At 45.0% G+C, this 13,662-nt stretch overlaps 1 long non-coding RNA gene across 2 annotated transcripts in view; it reads right to left on the reverse strand.

The window, feature by feature from the left end:
• Positions 1-203: 203 nt before the first annotated feature.
• Positions 204-13,662, reverse strand: part of LOC138806356 (uncharacterized) — a 34,506-nt gene continuing 21,047 nt past the window's right edge. For both annotated transcript variants that reach the window (XR_011365815.1, XR_011365816.1), the window contains exon 4: positions 204-446. This is a non-coding gene — a long non-coding RNA (uncharacterized lncRNA). The remainder of the gene's footprint in view (positions 447-13,662) is intronic.

The raw sequence follows: 13,662 nt of genomic DNA on the forward strand, positions 1-13,662 counted from the left end.
CCAGCCCAGGCAGGAAAGTCCATAAGACTCTTATCTCCAATAAACCACTAGAAAACTGGAAGTGGCACTGTGGCTCAAGCGGTAGAGCACTCGCATTGAGCTGAAGAGCACAGAGCTAGTGCCAAGCCCATAGTTCAAGCCCCACGACTGACAAAAATAAATAGGAAAACAGTCATCAGAAACAGACTCAGATGTATGTAGACTGTTGTTGGAATTATCGGACAAGAAATTTCTCAATAGGTGCAGAAAATGGATCATTTGCCCCGCGAGTGGGAGGTAGGCTGGATGATGGGGAACAAGTCAGAAGTTTCACAGACGGAGAAAATGTCCTGCCCTGATTGCTGGTTGGTGATTGCACAGCTTCTTCCATTTTCCAACCCTTGTAGAATGGTACAATAAAACAAGCTGGAGTTGCTGTCAGCACCTCTCTGCCTCTGTCACGTACCCTGTAAAACAGAAACGTAAGAAATGACTTTGGTGGAGAAGAAGAACTTGGAAAGCAAAATGCACCGAAAATGCAAAATGTCCTGAGAAAGCAAAATGCCTTTCAAGGGGTAATTTGTTTCTCTATCCCTTATTCCTGTGGAAAATGGAATATAGAACTTAAAACAGAAAGGTTGCCTTTGAATGCACACTGCCATTGGAGAAATGAACAAAGAAGACACTCGGCTACCATGAAAAACCTCCAGAGAAGAGGGGAGGAGCTGCAGGGCTGAGCTGATGGATGAGGATCAGGACCACATGGCCAGCAAACCACACTGTCTTCCCTCACATGAGCTCCCAGGAGTTTGCTACACCAGCAAAATGGCGATCTGTGGTGGCCCTTCCTGTGACTACTTTTTACTTCTTGGTATTTCTTTCTTCAGTTTCCTTTGCATTTTTCTCTTCTTGTTTGTCAGAGTTTAAGGTCACATTAGTTTATCTTACACAGAGGCACCGTGCTGCGTAAAATGAAAGGTAATTTTGAAAAAATGTTAATAGAGGATATCATGCACTGTGGAAGAGTGGAGTAATTGGAGCTGGGCAGCAGGGCCTGCTTATGTAAGAGCTAGGCACTGTGCTGCTCTGTGTGGAGCAGCCTCCCTGCAGGGGCTGTGGGTGAGGAGAGAGAATGAGATACACAAAGCCTATTGCATCCTATAGCAGTCAGTCATGCATTACTCTGGGTATCAGCATCACTGCTGGGTTTTAACATGATTGCCATCATCTCCTCTCCCATACAGAATGCTCCGCACCAGGCTGGACCTCTCTGGGGCCCGAGGGGGGAACGGGCTGCCCTTGGCGAGGGCTGAGGTGTGTTTGATTTTTGTCTCTGGACTACCTCTTTCCCCTAAGTCTCCTTGTCGATGTTCTTGTTTGTACGTGATAGAGACATGTGCTTTTAGACATTGCCTTGGCAATAAAATTCATCATTTTTGGTCAAGAGTCCTATAAAATTTGACCTCACATCTTGTTCGGTGTTGACCCAAGGCCTGGAACTTGGGGCATAGCTGACATGAGAAATGGCAGGCAGGGGCAGCTGGGGGTGTACTGTGTGGAAGGGTTTAAGGCCCGGGGCTGGGCTTGGTTTATATTTCCTATTGGTTCCTAGATATGTTCACTCGGGCAAGTTTCTAGACTTTTCTGAGCCTTGGTTTCCTCATCTGTGGGGAGAGATCTGAGTAGGAATCACAGGGACATGAACATCATCTCCGATGACACCCCCAGCCCCTGGGACACCCGAACTTTCACTAAGACACAATAGGTCATAGATCTTGAAATAATCACTTTTTCAGTTATAAACATCACTGTCCCTCTCACATCAGTGTTTTCTTTTTTGTTGTTTTATTCCAACTTTTTTTTCTTTTTATGTTTTTCTTTTTGGTTTTGTGCCTGTACTAGAGCTTAAACTCAGGGCCTGAGCACCATCCTTTAGGTTTTGTTTGGTTTTGTTTTTTATAAATGTATTTTTTGAGGGGGGTCCAGTCATGGGGCCTGAACTCTGGGCCTGGGCGCTGTCCCTCAGCTGTTCAGCTCAAGCCTAACGCTCTACCACTTGAGCCACTTCCGGCTTTTTCTTTTTTCTTATGTGGTGCTGAGGAATTGAACCCAGGGCCTCATGCATGCAAGACTAGCGCTCTACCTGAGCCACCTTCCCAGCTCCAGTGTATATTTTAAGTAATTGCATAAAGGTGTTCATGAATACAATGTACCTTGGTTGGTGTCATCCCTTTCAGCATTCTTGCCCCCGAACCCTCCTCTTCCCTGTTCTTAATTTTGTATTCATTGGTTTCTAGACTACATTCTCTCCCGGCTTCTCTTCATTTGTCTACCCCTCTCACCAGCTTTATTCTTTGTACTTTCCATTTGCTCAATATGTCTGTGTGACGTGCAACAAGGTGAAGCAAAGATAAAAATCTCCGCTTTCATGAAGGTTATAGAACTGTAAGAAGGGAATGAAAAAATAGTTACGGTAACACAGAGACAACTTCAGTGAGGGCTAAGAGTTAGAGTCTGATCGGGTTTGGGGTTTAAGCTGAGAGTCATCAGGGTGTTTTCCCCAGAAGAGGACTGTGAGACACAGGCAGAGTCTGTTAGGAGCTGATCAAGAGATGATTTGGGAAGGTTCTAGAAGAGGAAAGGCAGGGATGGCTGGAGGGACGGTGGCCTCTTCTAATCGGAGTGATCTCATTTGGCAATTTCTTTTGTGTAGATCTTTCTGCAGAGTGTTCTATTTCTTGAAGGAACACATTACATCAAACTAACACTGGGGTCTTCCAGGCTTCCAAGACCAGAAGCAAACCGAAGCAGGGATGGCTTTATTTCCTCCCAGATCTGGTAGTGAGATCTGCTGTCCATAGCCTTGGTGTGGGGCAGTCAAAGAGGAGGACGGTAATCTTATAAAGCTGGGCAATCTGTATTAGTTTTCCCTCTGGCATCTTCATAGGGAGGTGAGGAAAATATTTTAGAAAATTCCCAGTATACCTTATTACACTGGAAAAAAAAAGCCAACACTGTTGTTTCTTGGTAGGGAATAAGAAAGTAAACTTGAACATGAAAAACTTTGAACAACAAGCAATTAACTAGATGGCAGCAAAGGGCACTGGAGAGAAAAGATGAATTGCCTGAAATAAATAAGGACTGAGAAGCAAAATGAAAAATGTTCCCGAGGTAAATGGACTATAATGCAAGCCACTGTGAGATAAAGAAGCAATTGTTTAATGCAAAAACAAAGGGAAGGCATTTCGCTCAAGCCTCAAAGTCACCTACAGAGAGACAATGGGCAATTCTTAATCATGGACTGCTCCTTCTGTGCACCCAGCACCTACTGTGTGCTTTTCCATTCATCCTTTGCAGTGTGCCTCAGGAATCCAGCAATCACCCCTTTTGCCTCCTTCCGGCAGGATTAGCTGCTGGGTGGGTTCCGGAGCCTGCGGATTTTGACAGCTCCTTGGAGCCCAGGCAGGTGCAATCTCTCTTTCATCTGGAGAAATAGCTATACACTTTGGCTCTTGTTCGGTCTCTTCTTTTTCTCTCTGACTTTCTATTAACACTTCTCAAACAAAGAAGCTGGAGGTGGAGGTGTGGCTCCAAGTGGTAGAGCTCCAGGCTTAAGCAAAGAAGTGATTGCATAAGGCCCTGAGTTTAAGCCCTAGTGCACACATGCGCGCGCACACAGAGACCACAGAAGTGAATTTAACCAAGATTCATTAGAGACCTTCTGTTTGTCCAGGTTACAATAGCTAGCTTACAGAAATTTCTGCTCTCTGAGCTCAACAGGAGAAACACACAGTATCTCCTAGTAAGATAGAGCCACACAAAGGAGAAAAGGGGTCCAAGATACAATAGTAACCATTTTTCAAAAGCTAGGTTGTAATCGTCATGCAGGTCTGATTGGATCTGAATTGGGAAGGGCAGGTGACAGCTGCTCAGGCCAAGGGTGATGTCACCCAGCCACACCCACCCAAGTGACACATTTCCTCCAAGAACTGTAGCTATATCAGGATGAAGGGAGCTAGAAGCAAGAACCTGGAACTGACAGCAGGACAGCCTGGGAAGGAGGGAGCAGGTGGCCTTCTGTGTGGAAGGGGTGAGGTTCTGCAAGATGTCTCCCATGCCCAAGTGGCAGGGAGCTAGGGAAGGGTTTAATCACAAGAGAAGGTAGGAGGTGTGATCAGAGTGACATCTTGGATATATCATTCTGTGAGCCCCAAATCTGAGTATAGAGGGCAGAGTGGAAGCAGGAAGACCCATTGGGAGATGACGGAAGTAGTTGCTGATGACATAAAGGTGCTTTATCCTGAGAGCTGTCAGGATGATGGAAAGGCCTAGGTACCCAGGAGAGACATAAAGGGGCAGGACAAACTGGAACGGAGATTCGGTGGGATGGAGTTATCTCTAGGATGTCTGGAGATAAATTTAAAGACTTGTACCACGTCTGCATGTATATTCAGAAATATAATTCCACACAAATCATGCAAGGAGTCCAGTAAGAAGTCCTAGCACATGGGTAATTAGAGTCGAATCTTCTAGCCTGGTCTCCTATTTGTCCCAGGATCAGAACCAGCATATAGCTTATGTGGCCTGATACAAATAGGACATAGGACCCTCTTGTTGAAAAAGAAAAACTAGAAAAAAAAAAACATGCTGGAAAGCATGGAAACTTGAAGCTTTGTGTGTGCGTGTGTGTGCATGCACATGTGTGTTTCTTTTGAGGTTCCTTGGCATGTTATGGGGTCTTTGCTATTTGTTGTCATTCTAGGTAAAGATAAGCCTGAAAAGTGTCATTCATGTTCATATCTTAAATTTTTATCTTTATAATGGGTAATGCCTGTTTTCTTCTATGTCTCAGACGTATTGTTAGATATGCAGTAGAACATCAGTGTCTGCACTCACACTACCGGCCAATTACAAACCAGAACTTCTTACTCCTATCTAACGGCAACCAATGACTGACTCCCCCTGTCCTTCTCTCCCCTCTCTGGAACACCCCCATCTCACTCTCCACTCCTGTGAGACCCACATTCCCTACGTCAAGGGAGTCGTGAGTGAGACACTTGTCCTCCCCTGTCCGGATTATTTCACTTCACACGGCGTGCCTGGGTCCCTCCATTTGTTGCAAGTGACAGAACTTCATTCTTCATGACCAAATAGCGTTTCATTGTGTAAATGCGTCACATTTTCTTTATCCACTTACGAGGTGATGGCTGTTTCTCGATTCTTGTGTTTAGGGGCACAGTGAACACAGGCATGGATGCCTTTAACAAACTGGTGGCATGTCCTTTGGGGAACTATCCAGGGGTGAGATTGCTTGAGCACACAACAGTTTTAAGAAACTTTGGTATTGTCTTCTTGTATCCATTTTGACTGACCCTTTGAAAGAGTCTTCTCCACATCCCCTTCAGCACTGGTGATGACTCCTCTTTTGGGTAGTAGCCATTCTTGGTAGAAGCATTTCCTGCATAAATTATGGTGAACGTTTTCATGCACCCATTGACCAATGTATATCTTTAAAGACAGTCCTTTATAGCTACTGCCTGTGATTGAAGGATGACTGTTGAGAATTGACTTCCTTATATATTCTGGATATTGATTCACATCAGATGCTTAGCCAATAAGTATTCTATCCCAGTTTGTAGCTTGTCACTTTGTTTCCTTTTCTCTCCAGAAGACTTTTAGTTTGCTATAATATCACTTATTTAATGTATTGCTTTTGTTTCCCATGATCTTTCTTAATGTCCTGAGCATTTCTCTTATGTTTCTTTTTAGCAGTTTTATCGTTTCCTTCAGTTTTGTATTTCAGATTTTGAGCCCATTTTGAGTTGATTGTTGTTGGCTGGAAATAGATGGGGTCTAATTTTATTCTTGTGGATATCTACTGCCCCCTGCACCTCATTGAAAACACTGTGCCTTCTCTAAAGCCCATTCTTCATACCTTTGAAAAGAATTGGCTATCATTTTTCATTTGGTTCCATTCGTCTGCTTGTCTGTTTCAATATGAGTACCATGTAGTTTGATTATTATAGCTTTGTAGCATATTTGAAGTCATGTAATGTGTACCTTTTGCCTTGTTCTTTATGATCAAAATGGTTTTAGCTATTTGAGGCTTTGTGATTACAAATACTAAGATAGTTTTTGCTAGTTCTGCGAGGAATGGCATGCATATTTTGACAAGGATTATCTTGGATCTGTGGATCAGTTTGGGAAATATGGACAAGTAGTCCCAGCCTTAAATACAAATACAAAAGCATTTTATTCATGTGCAGAAATACCAAAATGATGCAATTTTTATTTTATAGCTCACTCATGCATACAGATTTTAATAAGAAAGCAATAAAAATATTGTACAGACTCACCTATTTTTATCTTGATTGTAAAATTAGGGTACAAGTTGTACATAAAGGGTCTAATTGTAATATTCCCACACATGCATACTAGTGTCCCCCCCCCCCAATCAAATCCCTTCCTCCGTGGCTCTCTTGTCCCTTCTGAAAACAATTTCAGCAGGTATCACTGCTCTGTGTCCATGTGTGCAGATAAATTACTTCAGTCCCACCCATCCCCATTTATCCTGTCAGCCCTTGCCACTGGAGGCCTGCACCCCGGACAGCACAGCCTGTTTGATTTTCCTTCATGTGTGTACATGTCAAGACACCCTTCCCTTTGGGCTTGCTGATTAGGAAGGACTGGAAATAAGTCAAACTAAGTGTTCTCTTCTCCATCTTTTCAGGGTGTGGTTGACTGGCCTCCTTGGTCTGCCTCGGCTCCTGAATTCTGTCACCTTCACTGGCACTTTGGACAGGCTCTGGTCCCAAAGGGAAAGTACAGGCACTCGGGAATGCCAGTGCCCAGCTCATTCAGGGACCCTTGGAACTTGCTTTCTGCAACTCACATCGGGGCTCCCTGAGCTCCCACACACTGAGGGATCGGATCGGGAGATAGAGAAGTAAATAATTATGGTCCATACATGGGGCAAGAACCCAATGCACATCCTAGAAAATCAAGCAGAGCGAGTGAGGGAAGGGGTGGGGAGCAGAGGTGTGGATGGCATTTCTGCAGAGCATTACATTCATAAACCACTTTGTGAAATGGCAACTCCTTTGTACAACTACTTAAAGATAATTTTTAAAAATATTCATGGCCTAGCTGGGCACTGGTGGCTCACACCTGTATTTCTAGCTACATGGTGGGAGGCTGAGGTCTGAGGATCACAGTTCAAAGGGTAAGGAAAGTCTGTGATACTCTTATCTCCAATAAACCACCAGAAAACTGGAAGTGGCGCGGTGGTTCAAGTGGTAAAGTACTCGCCTTGAGCTGAAGAGCTGAGGGACAGCGCCCAGAGTTCAAGCCCCACGACTGACCCAAAAACCACAAATTCATGGCCTAACTGTGCGTAAGGTGGCCCTGAGGGAGAGTGCCCATTGGCCAACATCTGCCCCTGTGGCAGCTCCACCATGGTTCCTGGCCACCAAACCCATATCTAGGGTCAGACTGTCCCAACACAACCCAGGGTGATGGGAGAGTAGGCTGAAGGGGCAGGCCGCTGTCATTCATCTGCAGGAAGCTTAAAAGCACAGGTAGGATGAGTGATGAGTAGAGCCAGACAGATAACGAGGCTAGTTCAGGAGTTAACATGACAAGACTGACCAGTCTTGTGGGGGCTCGGGCCTGGCTGTGACACACTGCTTGAACATCACCAGAAAGCCTGGGGAAACCCCTGGCCTGAGTGGAAAGAGGGGCACAGCTTCTGGGCCCGCACCTCACAGACTGGTGCCAACACAGTAGGTTGAGCCACACCCCCAACCCTTGCAGCTGCAGCCATTTCTTTGGCCTATCCAGACCACATGTCACAAACTGGGAACAGAAATGTTCTGTCTTAGGGCGCTGGAGCCCAGCTTTCTGAGACCCAAGCCTTGGGGATGATGCAAGGCAAATCCTTTCTTGGCAGCTTTGCCAGTTCTGGAGGCCTTGGCGTTCTTGGAGTTGTGGGGTCTCCACATCTACTCTTCCCGCCATGCAAATCTGTCTCTCTCCACTCCCTGCCTTTCCATAGGGCCTGAGTCCTATTAGACTTGGGCACACAGGCCCAGCAGGAGGATAGAACTCAGGGCCTCAGGCTGTTACTTGGCTTTCTCACTGAGGGCTGGTACTTCATCATTTAGGCCTCCTCCACCTCTGGCTCTTTTCTGCTGGTTAATGGGAGAGAAGAGTCTCACAGACTTTACTGCCTTGACTGGCTTTGAACCGTGACCCTCGGATCTTTTCCTAATTTGACCCCTGTAATACCTCCTTTCTAAGGTGGGCCACATTTGGAGGAGGTGCTATTGTCTACAACTCAATGTATCTTTCTGGGAGGGTGACTATTCAACACTGGGAGGCAGGGATCCCAGAAAGAAAACCCAGGACCTCGCCCACCTGCTCCGCCTTCTCTGGTTCAGCCTCTTGGCTCTAAAGGAAGGCATCCAGGCACTAGCAGCAGTCTCCCCTGGCTGTGAAGGGCAGAGTGGAGGTAACTAACTACTGAAGTTTGTTATTAAAGGAAGAAAAGATAAGGAAGAACAAGAAGAGAGCTCACAAAAGCTAGAGACGCTGAGAACTCTAGTTAATTTGCAAGTTGTTAATGAGGCTGCAGGGATAAGCAAAAGTCTGATCACGAAGTTATCTTCCACACCATAAGGAGGAATTCTATAGGACTCTGAAAGAATGGATGAAGAAAATCGCCATTCTAAATCATGAAGGTAATTAGAATTGTTATTCGAGTCTGGGGAAGATCTGAAGCCACTTTAAGCCTTGGGGTGGTTGAGACAGACACACTTACTCTTTGGACAGATAAGATGATTGTTTATGACAACTGCCTTTTCAAGACAAAATAGCACAAGCTAAATTGATCCAAATTGATCGAGACTTTCATCAGACAAAATGTTTTACTGGTAAATTTATGCTCTTGCTTCGAGACCTAATAACAAATGCTGTAGACAATACCACACAAATAAGACTTTAATACATCCAAATTCATGATTTTGTGTTCTCTACAACATAAAAGTTTTTGAATTATATGAAGATCAGTGGAGCAACCCAAAACAATAATCATACACATTAAATTCAGCAAGACACAATCCTAACTTCCTCATGATTTTTCCCCTTTTTTTAAAAAAGTCATAATTTTTTTCTATTGCATATGAACCACAGAAAGCACTAACTCTATTGCAAAGTCTTGGGTTGAACATCTAGTCCCACTTCTCGCTAGATAAATGCCTGGCCCAGTGTCATAATCCCCACTGAACTCTGGCCTTAGAATCCATTAAATGATCTCAGAAAAGAAAAGAAAACATCAAAAACATACTTGCCGGAATTATTTTGAGAATTAGGTGAGATATGCCCTTCACTAACAGCAGTCATTTTGAGGACAGTTGAGTTGTTGGGTTTGCCTTTCTCCATAGTCTCAGCTATTTTGAGGGTGTTATTATTTTATAGACATGTAAAATATTCTTTTTGTAGTTCTATTTAGGCTCTCTTCATAAAACTCTGCATAAGCAGCTAGAGCAAGTAATTTCTGTCTTCAGAGATGAGACCTTACCTATTACCGCCTAAAAGTTACCACCCGCTTTAACAAACCCAAGAAACTGGGGCTGGTTTGTCTTAGGAGTTGAGTTAATCTCCCTCATAACCATTGGTTGGAGTCCCAGTCTCCAGCAGCTCAGATTGTGTCTTCTCTTGGAAATAGGGGCACTGTCCATCAGTCAAAAGTAGGTGAGTCATAGGAGAACAGCATGGCACCCAGTCCAGCATGACCAGTGTCCTTAGGAGGCTGTCTTGTTAAGATATTAAAAACACATACTACCAAGGAGGTGGGGGAAAACATCCTTTATATGTTGCTGGGGGCAAAGTAAATTGTGCAGCCACTGTGGAAATCATTATGATGGCTCCTCAAAAAAAATAATAAAGGCAGATGAGTGTATAGTCCTGCTACAGCACTCGAGCCTATGCCCCAAGAAATGTAAGTGCACACACAAAAGACACACCAGCATTCCGTATTCACTGCAGCATAATGGAATCGGCCTAGGTGCCTTTCAGTTGCTGAATGGGTGAAGAAAATATGGTACATATACACAATTGAGTATTATTTATCCTTTAAGAAGAATGAAATTATATCATTTATGGGAAAATAGATGGGACTAAATCATCATAATAAGCAAAATAGGTCAGACTGGAGACAAATAACACATGCTTTCTCTCCTATGCAGAATCTAGATCCAAATAAAAGGACAGGAACATAAAAAGGGGGACATGTGGGGGAAGAACCAGGGGGTAAAGGGAGGGGGGAGAAGAGGGGGTTGGAGGATATAATGGATATGTGTATGAAAGTCTTAATAAACCCACCTAAAATTTTTGCTAGAAAATGTTTCAAAAGGGTAGATTGAGAGGGGAAAGAAATAGAGGAGTGAATATTATATGCACACATGGAAGTATCACAATAAAGCCTTTGTGTAATTAAGATAGGATCATAGTTTTACTTCTAAATAGTTGTACAAAGGGGTTTTGATTCCACGTAGCAACTCGTGAGTACATTGCATCTTGATCAGTGTCACCTCCATCATCTTCCCTGTCCCTCAAGCCCACCCATCCCCTCAGTTACCTAGTTCCGTTTTCACATAGGTTTACTTTCTATGCTGACTGTCTTTGCTTGCCCTCTCTCCACTAACTTCCCCCCCCCCCCCCCGCCCTATGAGCTCTCCCCCTCTGACAGCACACATTTCAGCCTCCTGGTATTTATTAAACTGAGTTGTTGCCGCCATGTCAAATCTCTCAGGCAGATGCCAGCCTTTCGGCAGCATGTTTCCTGCATATTTCCCTGTATGTGTTTTCGTGAGTTCTTACCTAACTTCTGCATAGAGAACACACACATGCACCCTTTGTGTCTCTGAGCCTGACTTATTTCACTTAATATGATAACATTTTTATTTTTTAAAAGGTACATGTGGACCGTGGAGATGACTCTTGTGCCTGACCTGGCCTGGCACTACCCACCAGGGCTGATGATAGAGTTAAAGTGGTATAAGAGATGAGCAGTCAGAGTCCGAGGTCTCTCTGCAAGAGTAGTGCCCCGCCCACCAGCTTCTTTTCCATCTATTGCACCCAGATGGGCTGTGGGTCAGACGCCAAGGGAGCGTGTGCAACTTCATGCTGCCCAAGGTCAAGGGCCAACCTAAATAATAAACAGGAGAGAACCTTCAAAGTCTGATGCTTACCTGGGGTGAGCAGGAAGCACTGGGAATGCACCAAGCTGTTGAAGAAACCATGGGCAGATTCAGAGGAGCAAGGGAACACTTGAATGGCAAAAGTTCATTTTGAAGCAATAATCTATGGCCACCAAGATTTATAATAAACATCCGTCCCAAGCGGAGACAACAGTGGCTGGGAAGATGGCCTTTGCTGAAGGAAGTTTCTGTTTGTTTGCTTTAACTGACTTATTCTGGCCCTGGTTTCCTTAGGCACAGTTGGGCCAGAGCTATGTTTTCGGCTTCTTTGCGTCCTATCGGTAGGGAGGGAAGTCTGCCATATTGACTGGCGGCTGGATTCCCCCAATGAGAGAAGAGAAATAAGCAAACTTGGTTCTAGTTTTTTTCATGACTTTTCCCTTCATGAGTGTTTGCATTTAGCATTTTTGTTTGCCTTTGTGCTGTGCAGAAGGCATTTGTATTTACTATGCTAGGACTTCTTCGTGATGTCTACTTTCAGAGCCATCCATGCTTTCCAGAGGCCCCATCGGTGTAGCCTCCTGTGACCTCAACTCTCAAGAGATCTTCCTCCAAATACTACCACCGTATAAAATGGGGGATTGTTTACACACAGGAGCTTTGAGTGGGGGGGGGATGCCTTCAAACCTGAACAGCAGCCATGCACATGCGCACAGATGGAGCCTTCGATTGAGGCCTCCAGTGTGTCGGTGTGTGGTGGTGACATGTGGACACAGTGGGCCTCTCTGAGAGGGCTCTGGCCTTGGCGGCCCCCCTCTGAGCCGGACCGGACATCTCCCACCACATGAGGACCTGGGTAAGACTTGAGAGACATGATGGGGGAATGTCATGAGGTTGATACCTTTGATTGAAATTTCTCTTATTAAACATCTTCCCATTTCTACAACATGTGCAGGATGATTCCTTCAAACACTACGAAATTAAGCTGATTACATGCATGCACCTAAATCAGGGAGAGGTTTCATTCACTTTCATATTCAACCAATTAAATCAGCGTTGAATTCATTCATTATGCACCTGCCCTGTGCCAGGTCCTGTGTGAGGTATGAGTTTAATGATGCGTTCAACTGAAAGACAAGATAAAGAAATAACACTGTTCAAAATAAAATTTAAAATATCAGCAGGTGCCAAATTTGGCACAAGATCAGGCACAAATTATTGTTTGGTAAGTGTGCGAACAGGGTCAAATGAGAGAGCATGTAATCTTGAGATGCTGAGACGCTGGGCTTTACCACTGTACTTCCTCTCACCTCCCCTCCTCTCTATCCCCTCCTGTCCCCTCAATTTTGAAGTTACTTTCCAAAGATGACTTCCTGTGTATGTGTGCTTGCACACACACACACACACACACACACACACACACACACACACACACACCAGAATGCATACATCATGCCATATACACATACCTCCCACACATACACCCTCCCCCCTCCATGAACACACCAACGTGCACAAGAGCATATGCACACACTATGCTGCCAATTCTCCCCACATACCTTTCCACACTGCTACAGAAAAATGTCGGATGCATGTAAGCAGCCACCAGGACAGTCCCCACCACCACACATCCTCCCTCTGGGCAGGGTTTCCTCAGTGGACAGCAACAGAGTTCAAACCTTAGGAGGAGGGTCTTGTCCATGCCCAGCCAGGCATTGGGAGGTTGGCTATGGAGGGAAGCCCTGAACAGAGCATGCTCTCCTGCCCTCCTGTTCCCAAGAGGCTGTTCTCAGACTGGACACTAGCAGGACGCTTCCATCAGGCTATCCATCAGTGACACAGGACCTGCCCTTGGTGACAGGCCCTCAGTCACCATTACACCCTTGGAAGTAGGTTGCAGAAGCCCCTGGGTGAGTCTAGCATAAGAGATGCTCCTTGTAATACCCCCAGAGAGCTGAGCAGCCAGTCCCAGGCAGTATGGTGGAGACAGTGGGAGTCTGTCTAGCAGCACTCCTGTCCATGCACAAGTGGCTGGAGTTCTTCTCAAAGACATCTACCATACGGAGACTTGGCAATGTCCAGAGCAACGATACTTGTGTGTGTGTATGTGTGTGTGTACATATACATAAACATAGGGGCCCCTCCTACTCGTGTGAGCCCCACTGAATGAAGCATGGCTCAATGTGTCTATTGCAAATGAGGTCACATCCCAAAGGTCCTTTTGTTTTGCTGGTTAAGGTAGAAATGCAGTGTTTTCAAATCCCTGTTAACATCGACCTGCTGCAAAGCTCAGCCTCTCCCTGTCTTCTCCGAGTTGCTCACTAATAAAGTTGGAACATTTTGAATGTGCTTGCCCAGTGGCTAGGCTGAGATTTCTTGAGAGTTTTCTTCTTGACACAGAAACCTTGTTGTTGTTGTTGTTGTTGTTGTTTTGGTTTTTTGGTGGGGGAGCAATAAAGAGCCCCAGTGCTTTCAGGATAGTTGT

The sequence above is a fragment of the Dipodomys merriami genome, unplaced genomic scaffold (genome assembly GCF_024711535.1).
Source record: "Dipodomys merriami isolate MVZ:Mamm:240054 unplaced genomic scaffold, mDipMer1.0.p SCAF_4, whole genome shotgun sequence".
Lineage (NCBI taxonomy): Eukaryota > Metazoa > Chordata > Mammalia > Rodentia > Heteromyidae > Dipodomys > Dipodomys merriami.